Source organism: Rhinoderma darwinii, chromosome 1, assembly GCF_050947455.1.
Source record: "Rhinoderma darwinii isolate aRhiDar2 chromosome 1, aRhiDar2.hap1, whole genome shotgun sequence".
NCBI lineage: Eukaryota > Metazoa > Chordata > Amphibia > Anura > Rhinodermatidae > Rhinoderma > Rhinoderma darwinii.
In genome coordinates, this window is record NC_134687.1 from 658,598,016 (window position 1) to 658,609,663 (window position 11,648).

At 41.5% G+C, this 11,648-nt stretch overlaps 1 pseudogene; it reads left to right on the plus strand.

Annotated features, from left to right (window-relative positions):
- The first annotated feature begins 33 nt into the window (after window positions 1–33).
- Window positions 34–11,274, plus strand: LOC142706494 (uncharacterized; annotated as a pseudogene).
- Window positions 11,275–11,648: the final 374 nt, after the last annotated feature.

The following is an 11,648-nucleotide window of genomic DNA, read 5'->3' on the forward strand; positions in this document are numbered from 1 at the left end:
CACAGGTCCTTCAGCTATTGCCGTGTATGAGGTAGAGAGCAGCGCTGGTCGGGTGTTCTCTCTGTTATCAGTCACCCCTGTATGAGTGTGTATACAGAGAGCTGTCAATCATTGAGTGACCCCGCCCACTGGACTCCTAGCCGGCATTTAACCCCTCCAGTGCTGGCCTCTTTAGGGTAAGTTGTTATTTCTGGTCTTTGTAGTGGTCGGATGTTTTGTGGGACGAGTCGTAGTTTGTAATGACATAATATTTGCTACATACAACTTATTCACTGACTTTTATACATTTCTTGACTTTTGTAGCGTCAATAAAAAAAGGCTGCAAAAACGTCTCGAGCAGTGACATGCGCTTTTTATGTGGCATCTTTTTACGTGACGTTTTTTCAAAACGGCCGCGTAAAGAAATGCCCCATCGGAACAGAACACCGTATTTCCCATTGATCTCAATGGGCAGATGTTTGGAGACGTTCTGCTTCCGATTTTTCGGCCGTTTTGCGCCGGTTTACGGCCCGAGAGACATCCGAAAATATGCCGTGTGAACATACCCTAATACTAATGTATCGCAGTATATCGTGATTAAGCTTAAGGGGTTAATAGGAGCAGAAAGATGGCGGACCTACATTACCCCCCACAGGCTGCCATGACAACCATTCATACCCGTGATTGCATTGCGAGGGGCCGATGAGCTGTCAGAGAGGACCCCCCCCCCTCTTCTAGAAGCTTAGATTCTGCAGTCACTCTTGACCACAGGATCTAAGTAGTTAAATGTCCGGGATCGGCGTTCTCTCTGATCCTGACCGTTAGTGCGAGGTGTCGGCTGTAATACACCCGCAGCGTGTGGAGCGGGCTCAGCCTGTAAACCCGCTCCGTACTTCTCCCCGCACCATGACGTTCAGTGTTGTCATGGGGATGGCCGCCTTTGGACATGACTGATGGATTACTGGCGTCTCTCTTGTTAGTATCTAGAAGAGGTTTATGTATTCGCACCATTAATGTTGTACAACTGACATATTGACCCTGACATTGTAGAGAGCGGATGAGATAAATGTCGTGATGTGTATAATCTATATCTGTCTTACTAGTGACACCCCGTTATCTGTACAAGACGAAGAACTATTTGTAGCTTTGTTATAATTCCAGGATCGGCTTTTTATGACCACGGTGGAAATAACCTTCAGTGGAGAGACAAGTCTGACTCCGTATTTCACTCTCACATAAACTCGGGGGAGACGTTGTCCTCGTGTTGGGGTCTCTCTGGTATAACTCTTACACCATCCCGAATAATGTCATCCAGTCCTGACTGCAAATGGGAAGACACTTTACAATAATGTTTCTGAGCTCCTTATACTTCACGCCGAAAGAAGTCGGAAAATATCATCATTTATAAGTGAAATTGTTAATAGTTTATAGTTCAAAAACATCCAGAATAAAACGCTTTGTAAGGTGACTGTAGAAAGTATTACGCACACCAATGGGGATCATGTTGCAGGTAAAATCTTGAATCTCTCATACCAAGGGGCAACGTTTCAGTCCCGGCACGGACCTTTTTCAAGCACTGGAGACTCATAATAAGTACAGATATATGTTATTCCATATCATAGCAAGGTAAGTGACCGGTCAGAAAGAGACATGAAGAGAGATGTAACTATAGTCATTGTGCTATATGTGACCACGTAGGAGGAATATATCTATATACCTTCATTCTTGGACATATATTGGGATAGATCAGCGGACTACACACACGCCTGATGATACTTTACATCCTGTAACACGTCCTGACTTAAATAACAACCACTTACCTGCAAATAACCGTGATACTCATCACCCAGTACAGACACTCGTGTCCGCATTGATCTGTTACTTCCCACGTTAACACTTAGGTGAGAAGAGATCACACTGCATGTTCCCTATATATATAATGTCACCTCAGCTGCTGCAGAACCTCACACCTCATATAAAACACTGACTGCATAGTGTGTACCACGTCTTGTGAGATGTCAGCAATATCTCCCCAGTATCCGCCATGTGTCAGGAGTCAGGTCTTCATTGTCTGGGGGGGGGGGGGTGTCTTCATTTTACTCTTCTCACCTGAGAGATCTGCCATAAATGTCTGATATATGGGGGTCCCACCTCTATGTGGAGAACGGGGGTCCCCCGACCCGCCTGGTGAGGTGATGACTACAGCCAGGTGGAGAATGAATGGAGAGGTGACCACACATGTGCACGACTCTCTGCATTCACTTGTATAGGAGTTCCAGAAACAGCCGAGCACGGCCAGAGGTGGAGCCGCATCTATCAGACATTTCTGGCATATCCTGGGGAGAAATGTCGGTGTTGGGAATACCCCTTTATTCCATGTGGTGACGGCTCTGAGAAGATGTTTCTCTCAGTGATGAATAAGTGAGGTTCTGTATGTCACACATGATGTTGTCCCCTGTATGATTTCCATCTTCTCCTTTCTTCATAAAGACGTCTGCAGTACTAGATCCTCCAGTTCCTCCAGTTTTCTCATCTTCTCCTCCACAACGCTCCTTCTCCTGAGTGACCCACCAAGGATGGACAAGGACAGGAATGAGATGAGCAGAAGAATATTAGACTTTACCTTGGAGATCATCTACTTGTTGAGCGGAGAGGTAAACTTTTCTACATTATAGAACAAGTCACACATAGGGAAGGGACAATACATAATAGGAAGTAATAGGAAGAATCCAGTGTCCTGTATAACAGCGTCCAGACCTTCCAAGTGACGTCGATCAGCCACCAATATGGTCAGTTATGTGTCATGTCACCAATGCAGCAATAGTAATGTTGTAGAGCAATGAGAATGACAAGGAGCCAGGAGGATTAGGATGACATCTATATAGAAACATAGAAGATGGCGGCAGGAGGAGAGCACATGGTCCATCTAGTCCCCCCAATATTATTTCTTTCTTAGTTTTGGCCTCGTTCTATTTTCTCAATGTCTTTTTGTAGGTGAGGTCTCCAGTATTACAGATGTGGGGTCACTAGAGCTCTATACAGCGGGGTCACAATCTCCCTCTTTCTACTGAGGGGGGAATACTGTGTTCAGTTCTCTAAGTGTCTCTCTCCATACACAGGAGTACACAATAGTGAAGAAGACATCGGGTGACTGTACGACTCCCATCATCCATGAGTCAGGAGGATGGAGCAGTAGTCAGAGCCCCATCACAGAGCCTCCCCCTCACTCCCGGATACATGAGAAGAAGATCTTAGATCTGATCTACAAGATGACTGAGCTGCTGACTGGAGAGGTGACACTGCTGGGAATGCTGGGAAATTCTACAGTAACAGCACTGGAGGCGTCTGGGTGATGACTGTATCATTGTGTGTGTCAGGTTCCTATAAGGTGTCAGGATGTCACTGTCTATTTCTCCATGGAGGAGAGGGAGTGTCTAGAAGGACACAAGGATCTGTACCAGGAGCTCATGATGGAGAACTACCGGCCGTTCACATCACAAGGTGAGAAGAGACAGATATACATATATATTGGTCTTTACTGTGGGCACAGGCTGGACTGGCGGCCATGTTGAAGTCTTAATACCCTCATGTGCAGTACATATACACGTGTGTACAATGACGTGTATACGATTTCGGCTCCTTTTACATCACGTTAGATCCCTACGTGTTTTGCTGCCGTTTGCTCATAGCTATGTATTAGAGGACACATTACATTGTACAGCGCTGGCAGTCGTTCTGGATACAGGAGATATGGAGACTATTAGGACACTCTGTCTCCTAATGCAGAGTTATGGGCAGCCGGCAGCGTGGACTATGGGCAGTCCGTGCGGTAGTTAGAAGTAAACATGATAATACACGTCATGTAGAAAGACGATTATCGGCACACTCCGGCTGTATAATAGTTTTCTATATAATGTCAGTATAATCGGAGGTTCACTTTAATATTACAAGTTCTGGGTTCTAGATTCTGGAGATGGGACGGTGATCCAGGGATTTATTGTGATTTCCAGATTTGGAGTCGGGGGAGGAGTTTTCCCTTAATGAGGCAATTGTCATCCACCTCATGTTTTTTTTTTTTTATCTTCCTCTGGATCAACACAGTCGAATTATAGGATGGACTTGTGTCTTTTTTTCATCCTTAGTAACTATGTAACACAGAATGTACGGAGCAAAATTAACCACTAATATAAAGTACAACGTGTTCTGAAAAAACAATCTCACAATGACTTGGATAAGAAAAAAATCTTAATCCCACTTGTGCTATTTACACCTTCTGTAGGTCATTTTTAAATTTTTTTATTTCATTGAATATTTGATTTTGTTTTTTTCACTTTAGTTTAAAAAAATATATATATTTTCACGATACAGCTGTTTTGTCTCCTCCATACACAGAAGCTGGATCATTCACTATCGGCTGAATTCGTAAGTGAAGTGAACTGACAACTCGGCTGAGAGCGGTTCCTGTGTATCCATGTTCTTCACCTTAGATGTAATCAATATTGTGACCCTGCATGTTAGAGACACAGGACCCGCTCTCAGCCAAGTCGTCAGTTCACTTCACTCACGGATTCGGCTGACAGCGAATGATCCAGCTCCTGTGTATAGAGGAGACATAACCGCTACATCGTGAAAACAAAAATAAAAACTTTTAATAAAAGTCAATTAAAAAAAAATGTGTTTAAACACTTGAAGCCGATATATATATATATATATATAGCAATTTAAAAAAAGGCAGCACACCGTAGTTCAAAGTGACAAAGAGGGTACTTTATTCCCCCATGTGCGACGTTTCAGCTCCAAACACTAGAGCCTTTCTCAAGGCTTTGAACTACGGTGTGCTGCCTTTTTTTAAATTGCTGTATTAGGGTATGTGCACACGATGAGAGGCTTTTACGGCTGAAATGACAGACTGTTTTCAGGAGAAAACAGCTGCCTGGTTTCAGCCGGAATTCCTCCTCCTCGCATTTTGCGAGGCTTCTCTGACAGCCGTAAATTTTGAGCTGTGCTTCATTGAGTTCAATGAAGTACGGGTCAAATTACGTCTGAAAGAAGTGTCCTGCACTTCTTTTGACGAGGCTGTATTTTTACGCATCGTCGTTTGACAGCTGTCAAACGACGACGCGTAAATGACAGGTCGTCTGCACAGTACGTCGGCAAACCCATTCAAATGAATGGGCAGATGTTTGCCGACGTATTGTAGCCCTATTTTCAGACGTAAAACGAGGCATAATACGCCTCGTTTACGTCTGAAAATAGGTCGTGTGAACCCAGCCTTACTGGGAACCTGGTCTTCTCCCATAGGCTTGCACCCATATCGCTAATCCGGTGCTGCTGGATCTTCTGTTTTGCTGTGTTTGTGTGTGTGTGTGTATATATGTATATATATATATATATATATATATATATATTTGTTTTTAATAAAAAAAAAGGAATAAAGCAAAATATTGGCTACAGAGGTGTAAAAAGTGTTAAGGTGTCACCTGCTTATGATCCTCTTAAAGGCGGTGTAGTGGATAATAAGCGGGTGACACCTTTTAATAATTTTTGGGTTGCAGGGAACTGTCAAAGTAGAGGCGTCCTGTGTCCGTCGTCCCCCCCCCCCCCCCATTTTCATGTATGTCCACAGAACGCAGATACAGTTAAATACTATGGCGGAGCAGGGAGCCGTTGGCGTCCCGCCATTTGCTTTGGTAGGACACAGTCTACCGGTAGTGAGGACCTCAACATTGTAATCTCAGCTCTGATCAGTAAACATGGAAGTGTAGAGAGAAGTGTGTGATATATAGACACATATACAGTAGTCATGTATTCAGTCACTGTGTGTTTCCTACAGATGGACCCAGTAGGAGAAATCCACCAGAGAGATGTCCCAGTCCTCTGTATTCCCAGGACTGTCCAGAGGAAAATCACAATGTCCCAGAGAATCATCAGGTAGATGAAGCTGAGCCCTATACCAGATCTATACAGGGGGTGTGGAGCTTTTTGGTCCTGCGGTCATAGATGGGGTCATAGATTTTGGTGGTTTCTTATGTTGATCTGTTCGATTCTTCGCACTCTCTGCTGTATTGTACTGAATTATTACATATGTGAAATCAGGGGGAAGATCTGAGTAATAATAAAGCGGAGGATGAAGAAGAGCGGGTGAGGGGCGATCAACCGTGTAAGAGTGAAGTGGAGGAGGAAATTCCAGGAGGTGTTACCACAGGTCAGTAATAATGAATTTAGAAAGTGAATTGGGAGGTTTGGTAAGGTGGGGTTCCTCCTTAGTTCTACATTACAGTAACACGTCAGACAATGTGTTATACATAGTGCAGGACCTGAGGGAGCTGTGACTGCACATAGAAGTTCTCTACAAGGTGTTCTATGAATCCGGTCATGTACTAGGCTTAGTATCAGATTTTGGGGGGCACCAGTTGCGATTAACAGCTGTACTAACGGCCGGGATCTTGTTTATATCTTCGTTTATATCTTCGTTGATATTTCAGTGTTGTTTTTTTGAGGCAGACGTTACATGACCGTTTATAGTAAAATATAAAATGCACTGCACACAATTGTTGTTGTTTTTTTCTTCTGCCCTTTTGGTGCACCTTTTGCCTTTGTGCCATTTTTTTCAAAACGCAGCACGCTTCTCTATAGAACCTGAAAAAGATGTTACAAATGTATGAATAAAAAAAACACAAAAACTCCAGATGAGTCGCTTGTAAAATACGCATGAAATTCATGGCATTTTTTTACAACTCAAGAATTGACACGCAGAAAATTTGTTGCAGAAATTTCTGCGACTTTTTCCATTCATCTGTTTGAGACTTGAAGAAATTCATGCACAAAACTTTTCTATGCACATGGGTCTCATCTGCAGAAGTTTCTGTAACAAATCTGCCACATCTGAATTTACTATAAATGTCAGTACATTGTGGAGGAACTATATACCGCCAATCACTTACATTTTGCGGGAAAGGGTTAAACATAATTTTGTTATAGACAACAAAAAAAACATAAATTTTGGTACTTTTTTAATTTATTTGGTTTATATTTAATATGAGGCTGGGAAAAGAATTGAGGAATTATTAGAAAACCACAAGGTCCCCATGACAACTCTGCAAACAAGTCATAAGGGGAGATGTTTTTTTCTTTTTCTGGGTAATTAATCTTCCAGATCCATGATTATTAGGAAGCTCGTATTTCACATGTAATTATTGTACATACAAAGACGTATCAGTGATGATCACCTTCACTCAGAGGCCACGTCACTAGGTCCACCTTATTAGTACTTGATAGGACCCTCTTTCCCCTTAGAGTGGCCTGAATTCTTAGTAGAATGATATAACAATGTACTGGAAACCTTCATTACAGATTATGATTGATAACCTCACTCTGTATATTCCACTACATCCTAAAGATGTTCTATAAAACTGAGATCCGGTGACTGTGCAGCCATTAGGATATATAGACCTCATTGCCATGTCCGTAGTTGTGTGCTGTGTGTCATGACGCATTATCTGTGGCCAAGATTAGATTGTCAATGACAATATTAGGGTCTTGTAATAAAGTCATTCCCAGTTGGTATTAAAGGAACAGTGTCAACACAATTTTTTTTTTAATATGTTAAAGATGTTAGTGCTTTATTAAAAACGTTTATATTTATTTGTGTGTTTGTGTTTTACTTTTTCTTATTTTTACACTTTTTTTTCCCTATGGGGGCTGCCATTTTTTTGTCCATTTCTGTATGTGTCGATTAACGACACATACAGCCATGGAATACGGCAGCCACAGTCCCATAGGGACTGCGAACGGGTCCCGTCCCATCCACTTCTGTGTACGCCGTCTGTGTGGGAACTGCGCATGCGCCGCTCCCACACAGTCCAATTTGAAATGCGCGCCGTCCGGCGCCATTTTCCTGTGGACCGGAAGTCGCGGCCGGACAGTAAGATTACTACTTCCGGTCGCGGCTTCCGGACTTGTGCACTTGGACCAGCGGCAGCAGACGGAGCGGACGGGCCGGAGGGAGCCGCGGCGGCAGGAGCAGGTAAGAGATTTCTATGTATGTTCGTGTTTGTGTGTGTTTACTACTGTATGTAAACCTACTACACTGTGTGTTAGCTCAAAAAATGGCGACACACAGTGTAGGAGGTTAGACTGTTCAAACCCCTCGTTTATCCCGGCACTAGCCAGGATAAAGGAGGGGGGGATTCTCAGAGCTCACTAGAGCGAGTGCTTTTTTCCCAATTTTGCAGCAAAAAGCAATGTGGTTGCTTTACCACATGCAATGCTGCAATTTTGGGAATAGCTCCATCTAGTGACCAGCAATGGGAAATATTATAAATTAGAATCTAATTTATAATATTTCCTGACTCGTGGAAAAAATAAAAAAAATGTGAACAATGTTTAATCACCTACACACTAAATGTTTAATTAAAAAAAAAATATATATATTTTTTGCTGGCAACACATTCCCTTTAAAAGGTCAAATGTGTTGGCAGAGGACAGGTGGGATTGTCAGACAGGGTTATAGTTTTTTCAATTTTTTTTCAAGTTAAGGTTTATGTAATATAAGTGGTGACTGGGTGCAGGCCAGAATCCTGGACTTTATCATTGATAGATTTTCAAGCACACCTATGTTTTTAATCAAAAAGTTTAAAATAGTCATGCTCCTCAGTCCCCAACGATGTTATAATGTTGTGGTTACTGCATAATGCCACGATTTCCTGCAATTCTCTGCAAAAAAAAATATTTTAGCGTGACGTGAGAACCCTGCACATGCAGCTTAGTTATTATTGAGAAATACTTGCAGCAAACATTAGACATCTAGGGCAAAGTGTACATGGGAGTCAGAGAAATGCTGCAACTTCAGAAAATATCTATAACAAAGCAGAGAGAGAAGAAAGCGGCTACTGCAAGGATTACATGAGAGAGTTCAGGCAGGCTATGAGTACAGGGAGCTTTACCGGAGAGAGTCACCCCCATTTTCTGCAGTCAGTCTAATCTCTGTAACTAGGGACTAAATTTTCAGGACAACAGAGGGTGGACAACAAATTATATAAAAGGTGTCACCTAGTGGAAGTAGCTTCATGCGGACTTTAAAAATTAAAAATTTGCTTTTTTGCTTGCAAAGGACAGGTGTCGCGAAAAAAAAATAATTTGTATCAATTTGCTTTTAGTGTTTTATTAAAATAAATGTTATTTGTGTGTTTTACTTTTTTTTTTCTAACTTATACTTCACTATGGGGGCTGCCATTTTTTTTTTCATCTCTGTATGTGTCGATTAACGACACATACAGAGATGGAATACGGCACATACATCCCCATAGAGAATTCGAACGGGAGCCGTTCCATTCACTATGGTGTACGCCGTCTGTGTGGGAACGGCGCATGCGCCACTCCCACACAGTCTAAATGGAAGGTCTTCGGCCGAGCGACATCCGGCGCCATTTTCATGTGGACCGGAAGCCGCGGCCGGACAGTAAGATGGCTACTTCCGGTTGCGGCTTCCGGACATGTGTTCAGAAGCAAGGACAGGGAGCAGACGTACCGGAGGGAGTGGCGGCAGCGGCGGCGGCAGGAGCAGGTAAGTTATGTTTGTGTATGTTCGTGTTTTACTGTGTGATTACCACTGTATGTAAGCCTACTACACTGCATTCGCTCAAAAATAGCGGCACACGGCGTAGGAGGTTTGAATATTCAACCCCATCCTTTCTCCTGGCACTAGCCAGGATAAAGGAGGGGGATTAATTGAGCACACTAGAGCGAGTGTGTCTTCTCAAATTTTGCAGCATAGAGTAATGTGGTTGCTTTACCACATGCCAATGCTGCAATTTTGGGAATTGCTCCCTCTAGTGACCAGCACATGGAAATGTTATAAATTAGAATCTAATTTATAATATTTATTTATAATATTTCCTGACTTGTGAAAACATTTAAAAAATTAGAACAATGTCTAAACATGTATATATTAACTGTTTAACAAAAAAAAAAAAATTCTAGTGACACATTACCTTTAATGAAAAGTTATTGTCCATTTAAAGTGTTTTTCAAAGATGTATAAGGCTGGAATCAGGCATTCAGTTTTTGTGGCAGTATTTGGTGCAGTTTTTTGAGCCAAAGCCAGTGGTGTTTTTAAAGGGAATGGTTCAAACCCTTCCTTCCTGCTGAATCCCAAAACTGCATGCAGCCTAATATGTCATAAATTTGTCTCCTTTGTGGTGTGAAAAATATAAAAATCACAAAATCAATTTTTAATCCTTACAGAAGATGCCAGAAAGAACTCTGAAGGAAACGTGATGTTTTCGATAAATTATGAAGTAGAAGATGAAGATATCATGCAGCAGTCTTCAGGAAAAAACCTGATTACCATTAATGTACATCCAGGACTTCACAGTAAAGATCTATCGTATAATTCCCCTAATCATGAGGAACCTTTTACTGACCAATCACAGATTGTTACCACAAAAACAGCTCAGAAAGGGGGTAAAATGTTTCAATGTGGTAAACGGGTCACAAAAATCTCAGGTCTTTTTAAGCACAGAAGAATTCACACAGTCGATAAGCCGTATTCATGTTCAGAATGTGGGAAATGTTTTACATGCAAATCATATCTTGTTATACATGAAAGAAGTCACACAGGAGAGAAGCCGTATTCATGTTTAGAATGTGGGAAATGTTTTACAGTTAAATCAAGTCTTGTTATACATGAGAGAAGTCACACAGGAGAGAAGTCATATTCATGTTTAGAATGTGGGAAATGTTTTACAGTTAAATCAAGTCTTGTTAAACATGAGAGAAGTCACACAGGAGAGAAGTCATATTCATGTTTAGAATGTGGGAAATGTTTTACAGTTAAATCAAGTCTTGTTATACATGAGAGAAGTCACACAGGAGAGAAGCCGTATTCATGTTCAGAATGTGGGAAATGTTTTACACAAAAATCAATTCTTGTTAGACATGAGAGAAGTCACACCGGAGAGAAGCCGTATTCATGTTCAGAATGTGGGAAATGTTTTACAGATAAATCACATCTTGTAACACATGAGCGAAGTCACACAGGAGAGAAGCCATATTCATGTTCAGAATGTGGAAAATTCTTTACACGAAAATGCACTCTGGTTAGACATGTGAAAACTCACAGAGGGGAGAAGTCATTTTGATGTTGTGTATATATGGAAAATGTTTTACATGGAAATAAAATGTTGAAACTCACCCAAAAATGTGCATAAAAAATTATATTCTTGTTTGCAATGTGGGAAAAGCTATAAGAGCAAAAAAAGATTTTTAACTCTTCAGGTTATTCACAGACGATAACCCCTAGGCGACGCAGCCAATTATTGCCTTGTGAACACAGCCCCATTGCTTTAAAATTTGATGTGTCACTTTGAGATTAATCTAAATGTAAATTTAACCTTTTCCGATATCTGCCGTGTAGATTCAGCAATGTTGGAAAAGCATTTCCACAAACCACTGTACATGTATGATGGAGAGTCTGCACCATCACCAGTGGGTGTCAGCTGTACAGTCCTGACCAAAAGTTTAGAGAATGACACAAATTTTGTTTTTCACAGAATTTGCTGCTTCAGTTTTTATAGCGGCAATTTGCATTAACGCTAGATTAATATGAAGAGTGATCAGGTTAATTGTAATTAATTGCAAAGTCATTCCTTGTCATGAAAATTAACTTA